At 47.5% G+C, this 13806-nt stretch overlaps 1 protein-coding gene across 3 annotated transcripts in view; it reads left to right on the forward strand.

Moving 5' to 3' along the window:
• The window catches only part of kdm5a (lysine demethylase 5A), a 176932-nt gene that overhangs the window by 62178 nt on the left and 100948 nt on the right, over positions 1-13806 (forward strand). The gene's annotated exons all lie outside the window — the stretch shown is intronic.

Below are 13806 nucleotides of genomic sequence, written 5' to 3' on the forward strand. Positions count from 1 at the left end.
CCATACAGAATAACGTAAGGCAACTCTTTCCCCTGCTGGATTATGTCAGTTTAAAAAAAACAGTAACATGGTCAAGGTGATTTTGCATGGTGCTCTTTGTTTGGGGTACTTTCCTTTTTTCTTATCTGCAATTTTGCTGCTCCTCCAAAATTTTTCATCATTGATCATTTTTTTCATTTTACGTGGTATTTTTATGAAATTGAACAGCAAATCTTCAAAGCTGCTGGTATTTGCCTTGCATCATCACCCAATAGCTGATGCTGAGTAGAAGGATTCAAAGTAAGAATTGAGCTTTGACTGAAGCAAGCTAGCTGATGGATTTCATTTCCACTGCTGCTGCCTCTTCCATCTTTGAGGCCTTGGGACTCCACCGTGGAGCTGATTTATGGTGATCTTTGTCAAAATTTGGAGATCTTTCCATTTCATTATAAATCAGTTATCTTCTCTTTTGGCTTGGCTTCGCGGACGAAGATTTATGGAGGGGTATGTCCACGTCTGCTGCAGGCTCGTTGGTGACTGACAAGTCCGATGTGGGACAGGCAGGCACGGTTGCAACGGTTGCAAGGAAAAATTGGTGGGTTGGGTGTTGGGTTTTTCCTCCTTTGTCTTTTGTCAGTGAGGTGGGCTCTGCGGTCTTCTTCAAAGGAGGTTGCTGCCCGCCGAACTGTGAGGCGCCAAGATGCACGGTTGGAGGCGAGATCAGCCCACTGGCGGTGGTCAATGGGGCAGGCACCAAGAGATTTCTTTAAGCAGTCCTTGTACATCTTCTTTGGTGCACCTCTGTCTCGGTGGCCAGTGGAGAGCTCGCCATATAACACGATCTTGGGAAGGAGATGGTCCTCCATTCTGGAGATGTGACCCACCCAGCGCAGTTGAGTCTTCAGCAGCATGGATTCGATACTTGCGGACTCTGCCAGCTCGAGTACTTCGATGTTGGTGATGAAGTCATTCCAATGAATGTTGAGGATGGAGCGGAGACAGCGCTGATGGAAGCGTTCTAGGAGCCGTATGATTCGGAGCCAGTTATAATTAGACAGTAAAAACACAATGCAGGAGAAACTTAGCTGGTCAAACAGTGTCCTTTATATAGCAAAAATAAAGATACATAACTGATATTTCGGCTTGAGCCCTTCATCAAGGTATGGAAAAATGTCAGCAAGCGTCTGAACAAAAAGGTAGGGGGTGTTGGGGGGAGGACCCAAAGGCAGGAGGTAATAGGTGGAGAAGGGAGGGAGGGCACAGCAGCAAGCGGTGGAGGAGGGCTAGCTGTATGAATAGCAAGGGAAGGGTGTGAAGAGCTAAAGGAAAGATGAGGGAGGGAGAAAGGAGAGCAGATTAGCAGAAACTGGAGGTCGATGTTAATGCCATCAGGTGCTGTTCCTTCAATTTATGGGTGGTTTTGGTTGGATATTTAGTATATGAGGCCATGGACAGACATGTGAATATGGGAGTGGGACTCAGAACTGAAATGGTTGGCCTCTGGGAGGTCCCTGTCACTGGTGCGGACAGAGCAAAGGTGCTTAGTGTAGTGATCTTCCAGTCTGTGCCTAGTCTCTCCGATGTAGACAGTTCAAAATTCCAGTGGCCAATATGGTTAGTGTCACAATTAATAGTAGCGCTATTATAGCACTAGCGAGCCAGGTTCCAAATCAGCTACACCTTGCAATATCCCATTTTATATTTGGGCTTCCTGGTGCTCCGGTTTCCTCCCATGTTCCAGACCTATGGTGTAGTAGGTTAATTGGTCACATAGATGTATTTGGGTAATGCGGGCTCATGGGCTGGAAGGGCCTGTTACCGTGCTGTATCTCTAAATTTAAATTTATTGCCATTCATAAAAATACACAGAAATCTCCTTGTTTGCCCTGTAAAGTCACATGCCACGTCCTATGACCCTATCAAACAGGAAAGGGGCAAAAGAGGGTCCCTTCAGTGACATCGAGATTCTCTGATCTCTTATACCCTCCCTTAATTTCCATAAGCCTCCAATCTGGTGGACTGCTCCTTGGAGCCTATAACCCTGAAGTCTGGCTCCCGAACGTGAATGCTGCCATCCTGGATCTGGACCACTAAGGATCTTTATTATCAAACAGCCACCTGTTCTACAGGCAATTTAAACTTGTTCATGGCCAAAGGGGAGAATGGCTGGGGTTGTAGGACCCTGCTGAGGAGCACTGAAAGACAGTTGTCCTGCTCCTCTGCTCTTCTGTCCACACCAGTGTCAGTGATGCCATCTTGAATATAAATGTTTATTTTCACGGCTTGTGACATTTTTGCTTGGATTGATCTGAGCTGAACAATGGAGCAGAATGAACTAGCATTTGGGAGGGAATTGCACTTCACTCCCTGTAAGTTTAAGTCTGGACAGTTGATTTTCATTCCATGACTGTTGTGAGTGAGGAAACAGATTTGGTAGGTCTCAAAGGCAAGGACTCTGAACACATTTTTGGTAGGGATGGATTTTATTTACAGAAGGCAAGTGTGGGAAATGGTAACAGATGCAATACACACATGCAATTTACAGCAGCTGTGGTGAAAAAGGTCTTTGGCTTGGCTTCGCGGACGAAGATTTATGGAGGGGGTAAAAAGTCCACGTCAGCTGCAGGCTTGTTTGTGGCTGACAAGTCCGATGCGGGACAGGCAGACACGATTGCAGCGGTTGCAAGGGAAAATTGGTTGGTTGGGGTTGGGTGTTGGGTTTTTCCTCCTTTGCCTTTTGTCAGTGAGGTGGGCTCTGCGGTCTTCTTCAAAGGAGGTTGCTGCCCGCCAAACTGTGAGGCGCCAAGATGCACGGTTTGAGGCGTTATCAGCCCACTGGCGGTGGTCAATGTGGCAGGCACCAAGAGATTTCTTTAGGCAGTCCTTGTACCTTTTCTTTGGTGCACCTCTGTCACAGTGGCCTGTGGAGAGCTCGCCATATAACACGATCTTGGGAAGGCGATGGTCCTCCATTCTGGAGACGTGACCCATCCAGCGCAGCTGGATCTTCAGCAGCGTGGACTCGATGCTGTCGACCTCTGCCATCTCGAGTACTTCGACGTTAGGGGTGTAAGCGCTCCAATGGATGTTGAGGATGGAGCGGAGACAACACTGGTGGAAGCGTTCTAGGAGCCGTAGGTGGTGCCGGTAGAGGACCCATGATTCGGAGCTGAACAGGAGTGTGGGTATGACAACGGCTCTGTATACGCTTATCTTTGTGAGGTTTTTCAGTTGGTTGTTTTTCCAGACTCTTTTGTGTAGTCTTCCAAAGGCACTATTTGCCTTGGCGAGTCTGTTGTCTATCTCATTGTCGATCCTTGCATCTGATGAAATGGTGCAGCCGAGATAGGTAAACTGGTTGACCGTTTTGAGTTTTGTGTGCCCGATGGAGATGTGGGGGGGCTGGTAGTCATGGTGGGGAGCTGGCTGATGGAGGACCTCAGTTTTCTTCAGGCTGACTTCCAGGCCAAACATTTTGGCAGTTTCCGCAAAGCAGGACGTCAAGCGCTGAAGAGCTGGCTCTGAATGGGCAACTAAAGCGGCATCGTCTGCAAAGAGTAGTTCACGGACAAGTTTCTCTTGTGTCTTGGTGTGAGCTTGCAGGCGCCTCAGATTGAAGAGACTGCCATCCGTGCGGTACCGGATGTAAACAGCGTCTTCATTGTTGGGGTCTTTCATGGCTTTCATGGGTGAAAAAGGTAGAGGCAGTGAAACAACGCATACAGTTTATTAGCAATCATGGGAAAAAGTCAGGTCGGCACTGAGCAACATGTACAGTTTATTAGTAATTATGGGAAAAAATTGGGTTTGCACTGAACAATGTGTATAGTTTATTAGTGATTGTGGGGAAAAAGTCAGTAAGCAATTAAACACACACAGGTAACTAATAACAAATGTGGGAACAAACTGCATATGCACACAATCAACCAAGGGAAATGTCAATACGATGCCTACCACCCCTTGATTCTGTGCAGTCATGGTTCTATTCTGTTAGGGACACTAATTAAACTCTTCCAAACCTTTTAATAGTGCACATCTTAGCAATAGTTTCTCCAGTGCCCTTCCACATTTCGAGGCTTGAAGTGAAACCGGGTGATCCCAAGCTGGCAAAGAGGGAGAACAAAGAGCACATGGCACCTTTATGGTCCTGGAGGTTCTAACCCAGGTTGTTAGCAGGTGACCAATGGAATGGTGCAGAAATTACAGGATTGTTGTTATGGGAGCATTCAGCTTCCCTAATGTTGACTGACACCTCCTGATTGCAAGGGGGATAGATGGCGCAGAATTTGTCAGGTATGTCCAAGAAGGATTCCTGACACAGTATGTGGAACATACCAGAACTGACCTCCCTTTGGGGGAGCATTTCAGTGTTAGTGACCACAACTCCCTGAGCTTTAGCATAGCTATGGACAAGGATAAAAGCAGACAAAATGGGAATTTGTTTAATTGGGGAAGGGCTAATTACAATGGGACGAGGCAGGAACTAGGGAGAGTAAATTGGGAACAGATGTTCACAGGAGAAATCACAGATGTAATGTGGAGGATATTTAGGGATCACTTACAGTAGGTTCGGGATAGGTTTGTCCCACTGAAGCAGGGAAAAGACAGTAGGAACTGTGGTTGACAAAATGGGCAAGGCAGCTGGTAAAGAGGAAGAAGGAAGCATACATTAGATTTATGAAGAAAGAAACAGGAAGGTCTCACGAGAATTGTATGGTAGCCAGAAAGAAACTTAAGAAAGTTAGTAGAGCTCGAAAGGGACATGAGAAAGCCTTGGCATGGAGAACCCAAGGCATTCTAAGCATATATGAAGAACAGAAGGATGTTGAGAATGAAGATGGGGCGGCTTGGGGATAAAGGAGGCAATATACCTGGATGAGGTTGTAAACCATTATTTTGCTTCAGTATTCACCAGAGAAAAGGATCTTGATCAGGGTGAGGTTGGAATAGAATTGGCTTGTGTGCTGACTAATGTGGAGATTAAGGAAGAGGAAGTGTTAGATCTTCTTAAAAACATTAAGATTGATGAGTTCCTGCGGCTGGATGCAATATACCCCAGATTGCTGGAGGAGGGAGGGAAAGAAGAGATAGCTAGGGCATTGGCTATGGTCTTTGAGTTCTCCCTGGCCTCGGGAGGTGGTGCCGGATTGGAGAATGGCAAATGTGGTCCCCTTGTTTAAAAGGGGTAATAAGGAGAATCCTGAGAGACAACTGAGTCTTGCGTCAGTGGTGTGCAAACTATTAGAAACTATTCTTAAGGATAGGATCTATGAGCATGTTCAGAAGTACAGTCTACTCAAGGATAGTCAGCATTGCTTTATGAAGGGAAGGTTATGCCTCATGAACCTAATTGAGTGTTTTGAGGAGGTAACAAAAGAAATTGATGAAGGTTAGGTGATAGATGTTGTTGATATGAATTTTAGTAAAATATTTGACTAGGACCCCCATGAGAGACGTTCTGAAAGTCATGAGGCATGGGATCCACAGAACCTTGGCTATGAGGTTTTAAAAATTGGCTTGCCTGTGGAAAGCAGAGAGTAGTAGTGGATAGAAAATATTCTGCCTGGAGGTCAGTGACTAGTGGTGTTCTGTAGAGATCTGTTCTGGATCCCTGCTCTTTGTGATTTTTATAAATGACCTAGATGATGAAGCAAAAGGGTGGGTCAGTAAGTTTGCGGACCCACAAAGGATGGAAGAGTTGTGGGTAGAGCTGAAGGTTGTCGTAGGTTACAAAAGGATATTGACAGGATGCAGAATTTTGTGAAAAAGTGGCAGGTAGAGTTCAATCTAGTTAAATGTGAGGTGATACATTTTGGAAGGTCAAGCCAGAAGGTTGAGTACAGGGTTAATGATCGTTTCTTAACAGTGTGGAGGAACAGAGGGGCTGTGGCCAAATCCATCCATCTCTCAAGATTGCTGCACAGATTGATAGGTTTGTTATGAAGGCCTATGGGACGTTTGGCTTCTTTAATAAGGGGATTGAGTTCAAGGGTTGAGAGGTCATGTTACAACTCTTTGGTGAGACCATACTTAGATTATTGTGTTCAGTTTTGGTCACCTCATTATAGGAAAGACATAGAAACAATGGAGAACGTGCAGAGGAGATTTACCAGGATGTGGCCTGGATTAGAAAACAAGTATTCTGAGGCAAGGTTATCAGAGCTGGGACTTTTCCCTTTGGAGTGAAGAAGGATGAGAGGAGACTTAATAGAGGTCTACAAGCTTCTGAGAGATGTAGATAAGGTGGGCAGCCAGCATCTTTTCCCAGGACAGGAATAGAAAACACCAGGGGACATCTCTATAAAGTGAAGAGAGGAAAGTTTAGGAGACACATCACGAGTTGTGGGTGCCTGGAATGCCTATTCAGGAATGGTGGTGGAGGCTCTAACATCAGGGGCAATGAAGAGACTCTTAGACAGGTACATGAATGAAAGAAAAATAGAGGGTTATGAGGTAGGAAGGGTTTAGTATGTTTTTTGGTAGGAATATTTAGATCTGAGGACCGAAGGGCCTGTACTGTGCTTTAATGTTCTAATGTGTCTGTTTTATGCAAAAATGACCATTCTTCCCAAGGGACCAGAGCGCACTAATTCCAATGTTTTTAATCACAGAATGCTTCTGGTTTAACCAGTTAACCGTGTATAGTTGTCAGGTTATGTTTACTGTTTTTAATTACCCTGGATGTTTTTTGAGCAATCATTCCTCATTGCAAAGATGGTCTATCCAAAATTGGTTTTAGCTGAGCCCCAAATATTATCCTCTTCCCAAAGATGACATGCCTTATTAAAACACTAGTTTGAACAAATGGCCAAAGATCACAATGATCTGTTTCTATTTTAAAAATTAGGTTAGCCTTGGAAGTAAGGTTAATGTGATTTGACATACGAAAATCTTCTGAGGAATGTATCTTGACTCTGAGAATTAACACTAATCTTGAAGTCTCTCCTTCAGTTAACATGTAATTAAAGTTGGTTTCAGACTTAAATCTTTACTGCCATGTCATACAACTAAATGCATTTAAAATTATCACTCTTAATATGAGATTTAAATTTTTGTTTTAATGTTGCAATCATACCATGGGCTTTCAATTTTTTTTATCAGGGATACATTGAGCCCAGGGTATTGTCTTGAGCTTGGATCTCCTCCCCTCCTCTATCCCAAAGGAATTGATATCTATCTTAGTCCTTGGACATGCCTGATATTAGGGCTAAATGCTGCCAATTGCCACATACGGTACACAATTCCATGTCCAAAAGTAAAATTAGCAGACTTGTCTAATGTTGAAATCCCTTGCAAAACTTACAATCAGTCAAATACTTTGTTAGAGGAGGGCCAAGGAGCTCCAAGTTTGTCTTGTGTTCTTCAAAAGAACATCTGATGATGTCAACAGGCAGTTGGAGGCAATTTTGTGGTAACCATGTAAGTGTAGACTGAAGACCAGCCTCCACCCAATGGCAGATGGGGAAAACACTTGCGTTGATAGCAGTATCTTGAACTGGCACTAGAATTGTCTCACCTTTTTATCCCCTGCCCAAATCCTGCTAGGTATCAGTCTAGATACAGTGGCACTGTGTGATGGGCACAGACTCATCACTATGATGTGCATACAATACTTGCTGGAAAAGACTGTTATTTACAAAGCTCCTTTTTTTTAAAAAAAAACTGATAAATGTACAAGAGCCTTGCACCATTTCTGTCATGGCTTCCATCACTGATTTCACTCTTATTAGCAAGTATGTCAGCTGAAACTTTTCAAATAAATTTGCTCAGTGAGGGTTAAAGAGGAAGAAATATATTCAGCAAACCTGAACAGATGTTTGCCTTTTGTACTTTTTAACTGGCTTGGAATGTTGCTTCTAGATCATGATAATGAGTTCATTGTCATATCCATTGTACAATGGACATGTGCACCAAAATTCTTCCCTTCTGCAACCGCACAGGTCCCATTTATATATAATATATAAAAACCTAAATATAGATAATAAGCACAAAAGATAATAGTCGGTTACTATAGTGCAAGAAAAAGAGGTATTACAATAATGGTCCTTTTTGTGGTGTTGGAGCAGTTAAGATTAGTTAAAAAAGGGAGGGTTTAAGAGCCTGTTAGCTGCTGGAAAGAAGCTGTTCTTGAACCTAGAGGTGTTGGAGTTCAGGCTTCTGTACTTTCTGCCAAAATGTAGCAGAGAGAAGAGATTGTGACCAAGGTAATGGGGTCCTTTATGATGTGGCTGCCTTCCTGAGGCAGCTCCTTATTTTCAGTGGATTGGAGGTCAGAGCATGTGACTGACCTGGCCATGTTGGAAGCCTTCCTGGGCACTCAAATTACCAAACCGGATTGTGATGCAACCAGTGGAAGTTTGATAAGAGTATTCAATGATATGCCATATCCCGTATGTCTCCTTAGAATGTTCGGTGTGCCTTCTTTGCAGTTGCCTTGATATGTTGACCCCAGGTGAGTTCTTAATGAAATGAGGACTCCTAGGAATGTGAATTTACTAGCCCTCTCCACCTTCATCCTATCAATGTGGTCTGGTGTGTGGACCCTCGGTTTCTCCTTCCTAAAATCAACAATAAGCTCCTTGGTCTAACTGACATTGAAAGTAAGATTGTTATTCTGGCAGCACACAACCAGGGTTCTCTATTCCAATTCTGCATTCTGACTCATCATTTCCAGTTATTCAGCCAACAACAGTGGTGTCACCAGCAAATTTATAGATTGTGTTGGAACCTAATTTGGCTGTGTAGTTTTGGCTATACAGAAAATAGAACAAGGAACAAAGCAAGCAGTCTTTATTTCCAAATCTAACAGCACAAATGTTGACTGCTGAGATTTGAAAGATATCAATAGTTTTGGAGTGGTGAAATGGCAAATGCTGCATTAAATATTATTTTTTCCTCTTTCACATAATATTGTTTTATACAAAATAATTTTTACGATTTGGTGCATTGAGCCTGTCTCACATTTTGGATCTTGTGTTATGCACTGGAATTTAATATAGGGAAGCTTAAAAGGGATTAAAACAAGCTCAGTCTATAGGCAAGAACATGATAGACAAAATGTGGAAGAAATGTGAGAAACTAAAACCGAAAAACAGATATTAAAAAAACTAGTGATAGATTGGGAAATATTGAACTTTAGAGATATTTGAGCATATGTGGCAGTGTGAGCAATTGAAGAAACACAGCCACTTCATTGAGGGTCGTTATCGACTGATTTTATTCAGATTTAGCACACCCCTTTAAGGGCAGCATGAGCTCAGTCACCTGGTGCATTGTGACATCATAATCGTTGCCCAGGGTGCGCGCTGGAAGGGAGGCTGGAGTCAGAGAGAAACCTCTGAGGATGCCATTTCCCCATGGCTGCCCCGCCATGTGGCGATACAAGCGAGGCCGGTTAGCCATGAGGATTTGCGCCGCCACACAACAGCCCCCCCTAGAACAGGCTGCGTGTCCTGTTTCTTTGCCGTCCGGCCTTGGGGCTTGGGCGCGGCCGTCTCCACCAGCTGTGATAAGTTCAGATGGGCCGCCTTGAGGCAGTCCACCGTAAAAAGTTCCTCTCTTCCCCCCGCCCCCCCACAAACTTCCAGGGTGAAGGTTCTGCCGGACTGATGCAAGACTTTGGCCCCTCGTACGGTCATTGTAGCTGTGCACCTTGTGGTCCTCTCCACACGAAAACGAACTGGGCTGAGTCGAGCTCTTGGGGGAGATGAAACGGCCGGGTGCTGTGGCGTGGTGGTGGAGCTAGGGAGGTCACTCGCCTGCGTAGGTCCGCCAGCAGGTTTTTGTCGGTGGTCGTGGTGTCAGGGTCTGGGACAAAAAATTCACCCGGCAGGGAAAGCAGTGCGCCATAGACCATCTCCGCTGCTGAAGCCTGCCGGTCCTCCTTGGGTGCCGTCCTAATCCTGAGGAGGACCCAGGGTAGGGTCCAAAGAGCCTGGCCATAAACGATGCCTTCAGCTGCCTATGGAACCTCTCCACCAACCTGTTGGACTGTGGGTGGTATGCTGTGCTGTGATGGAACTTGACCCCCCCCTCACCCAGGAGCTTCGCCATCTGAGTCCACAGGGCAGACGTGAACTGCCCTCCTCTGTCGCTACTGATGTGTGCCGGGACTCCGAAATTGGCGATCCATTGGTTGACCAGAGTCCTGGCGCGCGTCTCTGCGGAGGCCTCCTTAATCGAGATGGCCTCCGGTGACCCTGTGGCCTGATCCACCACAGTGAGGAAGTAACGAGCCTCCTTGGACATCGGCAAGGGCCCGACGACATCAACGTGGATGTGTTGGAATCTGCGAACCACCGGATCGAAATTCTGGATGGGGGCTTGTGTGTGTCGCTGGACCTTGGAGGTCTGGCACCTGGTACAGTTCCAGGCCAGTTCTGCCACCTCCTTCTTCAGCCCATGCCACACAAACCACTCTGCGACCATCCGCTCAGTTGTCTTTACCGCTGGGTGAGTGAGGTCATGGATCAGACTAAAAACCTTTGCCCTCCTGTGTGGCGGGACCACCGGGCGCGGCGTGCCTGTTGAGACGTCGCTGAGCAATGTGTTTGGGCTGCTGGGCACCCGGACATTCTTGAGTTTGAGGCCCGAGATGGTGGTCCGCAAGGCCTGCATCTCCGCATCGTTCCTCTTTGGCTGAGTCAGTTGCTCGTAATCCAGGCCGAGTGTGAGAGTGTTGATGGCTGGACGGGAGAGCGCATTCGCCACTACATTGTCCTTGCCGCCCTGTGTCGGATGTCAGTTGTGAACTCAGACACATACGAGAGGTGGCACTGCTGTCTGGCGGACCACGGATCCTTGGCCATCGCCAGTGCTTGAGTGAGGGGCTTGTGATCCGTGAAGGCTGTGAACGGCCTGCCCTCGAGAAAGTAATGGAAATGGCGGATGGACAAATACAGCACCAGGAGCTCCTGGTCAAAAGTGCTGTATTTGAGCTCTGGCAGGCGCAGCTGCTTGCTGAAAAAGGCCAGCAGACGCCATTGTCCATTGAGCCACTGTTCCAGAACCCCCCCCCCCAACTGCCGTAGCTGAGGTGTCCATGGAGAGCGCTGTGTATGCCTCCGGCTGTGGGTGCACCAGCAGCATGACGCTGGCTAGAGCCTCCTTTGTCGCTATGAAAGCCCTGTCTGCTTCCTCTGACCGTGATAGTCTTTTCTTTGGTGGCCATGAACACGAACAATGGGCGCATGGTGCGTTCAGCTCCGGGGATGAAATAATGCAAACTCCTGGAGGCCTTTCAGGGTGTAGGGTTTGGGGAATTGTTGAATAGCTGCTACCTTCTCCGGCGCTGGTGTGGCCCCAGCTGCCTAAATGGTGTGCCCCAAGGACCGGAGGGACTCCTTGCCAAACTAGCATTTGGCTGTGTTGATCGTGAGGCCGAAGTCCACCAGCCAGGCAAAGAGTGTGCGGAGGTGGGCTTTGTGTTCATCGCAGTTGCGACTGGCAATGAGAATATAGTCCAGGTAAATGAACACAGAGTCCAGGTCTTTTCCAACCGTGTCCACGAGGCGCTGGAACGTTTGGGCTGCATTCTTTAGACCAAAGGGCACACGTAGGAACTCGAAGAGGCCGAAAATGGTGATAATGGCTGTCTTACCCACATCGTCTAGATGCACCGGGATCTGATGGTATCCCGCATGAGGTCCACTTTGGAGAAGACCTGTGCACCATGAAAGTTGGCGGAGAAGTCCTGTATGTGGGGCACCGGGTATCTGTCGGGGGTGGTTGCGTCATTCAAGCGACAGTAGTCCCCGCACAGTCTCCAGCCCCTGGACGATTTTGAAACCACATGGAGGGGCGATGCCCAGGTGCTGTCCGAGCGCTAGATGATTCCCAGTTCCCGGAGCCTGGAAAACTCCTCCTTTGCCTCCTGGAGCTTCTCGGGTGGCTGCCGAGTGGGTCTAGCCTGCAGTGGGGGACGCTGTGTGGCGATGTGGTGGAAGACTCCATGCTGTGGCAGGGTGGCGTTGAACCGTGGCTCTAAGATGGCGGGGAATTCGTGGAGGATCTCTTCGAACCCGTCCCTGGCGGCGGCCACGGTGGCATTTTCGGACCTGCAGGATTCTTTGTCCAATCAGATAGAGTGGAATGTTCGGGTGTTGACCAGCCTTTTGCCCTTCATGTCAACCAGTAGGGCGTGAGCTCTGAAAAAGTTGGCCCCTAACAGTGCGGTGCCCACGGAGGCTAGGACGAACCTCCAGTGGAACCTCTCCTTCCCGATCTGGATCTGTGCCCTGCAGGTGCCGTAAGTCCTGATGGTGGAGCCGTTGGCTGCCCGAAGGGTTGGATCTAGAGATCGGGTGCGAGTCTCTAATGCTGTGGGGAGAAGGATGCTGAGCTCAGCTCCTGTGTCCACCAGGAATCGGCAGCCGGTGGATCTGTCCGTCACATGGAGGCTGTTTGTGTGGCCAGCCGTCGCAGCCATCAACGGCGGCTGGCCTGGTCGTTTCCCTGAAACCCGCAGGGCTGGCAGCACATACGGGCTTGTGCTCCCCAGCGCTGGTTGTAGAAACACCAGGTCAACTGGCCCTCCTCTGGCTTGGTCTTGGGAGCGGCTTGCGGTCGGCTGACTCCTGGTCGTGCCACCTGGTTAAGGACTGCCTCGTTCTCCCCCTTCATGCACCAGGGGGCATCTGCACAGGCTGCTGCTCTCCTCGGGTTCAAGAAGTCTTCATCTGTGAGGAGCAGCTGGATGTCTTCCGGCATCTGTTCTAGGAATATCTGGCAGAAGAGAAAACAAGGCTTGTGGTCTTCCGCCGGGGCCAGCATTTTGTCCATCAGTGCCAACAGACTACGGTCCCCAAGCTCATCTAGGTAAGGGAGCCTGGAAGCCCGTGCTGGGGAGTGAGCCTGAAAGTTCCAAGCAGCAGGTGCACTTGCCCGTAGCCGGAGGGTGATGGATGATGTCGTCCACCCTCGCTGTTGTATCTTGGTCCAGAGCGCTCACGACATGATAGAACATCATATTGCTTCCGCCTGCCCGAACCACGTTCTCGGTCGGTAGGTCCAAAAGGAGGGAAGCATGATGGAGACAACGTTAACCTCTGCTGAATCCATGGCGTTTTGAGTCCAAAAAAACGTTTGGGCTTGTCGGGGTCACCACTGTGGTGGTGTGAGCAGTGGGAGAAACACAGCCACCACACTGAGGGTCGTTAACGACAGTTTTTATTCAAATTTAGCACGCCCCTATAAGGGCAGCATGAGCTCAGTCACCTGGCACATTGTGACGTCATAATCGCTGCCCAAGGTGCGCGCTGGAAGGGATGCTGGAGTCAAAGAGAAACCTCTGATGACGCCATTTCCCCATGGCTGCCCCGCCACGTGGCGATATAAGCGGGGCCGGTTCGCCATGAGGATGTGCACCGCCACACATACACCAAGCATTGAAAAAACAAGACAATTGGAAAGGCAAATTGTACTTTGGGCATTATTATATTGGGTCTTAGTGAGTTTCCACTTATGGTATTATGTACAGATTTGGTCTCCTTAACCAAAAATAAATGTACTTGCTTCAGAGGAAGTTTAATGAAGATTCACCATATTGAAACCAGGTGTGGCAAGCTTGATGAATGAAGAGAAATTGAGAAGATGAGGTTTGTATTTTCTGGTGATCAGAACAATGAGAGATCTCATTGAACAGAACTAGAAAGGTGTGGTGCAGGAAGTATATTTACTATGGCTGAGGAGTTTCAAGTCAGGGACACAATCTCAGAACAAGTGAGAGATCATTTAAGACTGAGTGAAAGAAAAAAACGTGACCCTGGAAGAGTTGATCATTCAATTCATTCAGTGGAGGTTCCAAGGAATTGAGAGAAACAAGAATAA

This window comes from Narcine bancroftii, chromosome 11 (genome assembly GCF_036971445.1).
Source record: "Narcine bancroftii isolate sNarBan1 chromosome 11, sNarBan1.hap1, whole genome shotgun sequence".
Taxonomy (NCBI): Eukaryota; Metazoa; Chordata; class Chondrichthyes; order Torpediniformes; family Narcinidae; genus Narcine; species Narcine bancroftii.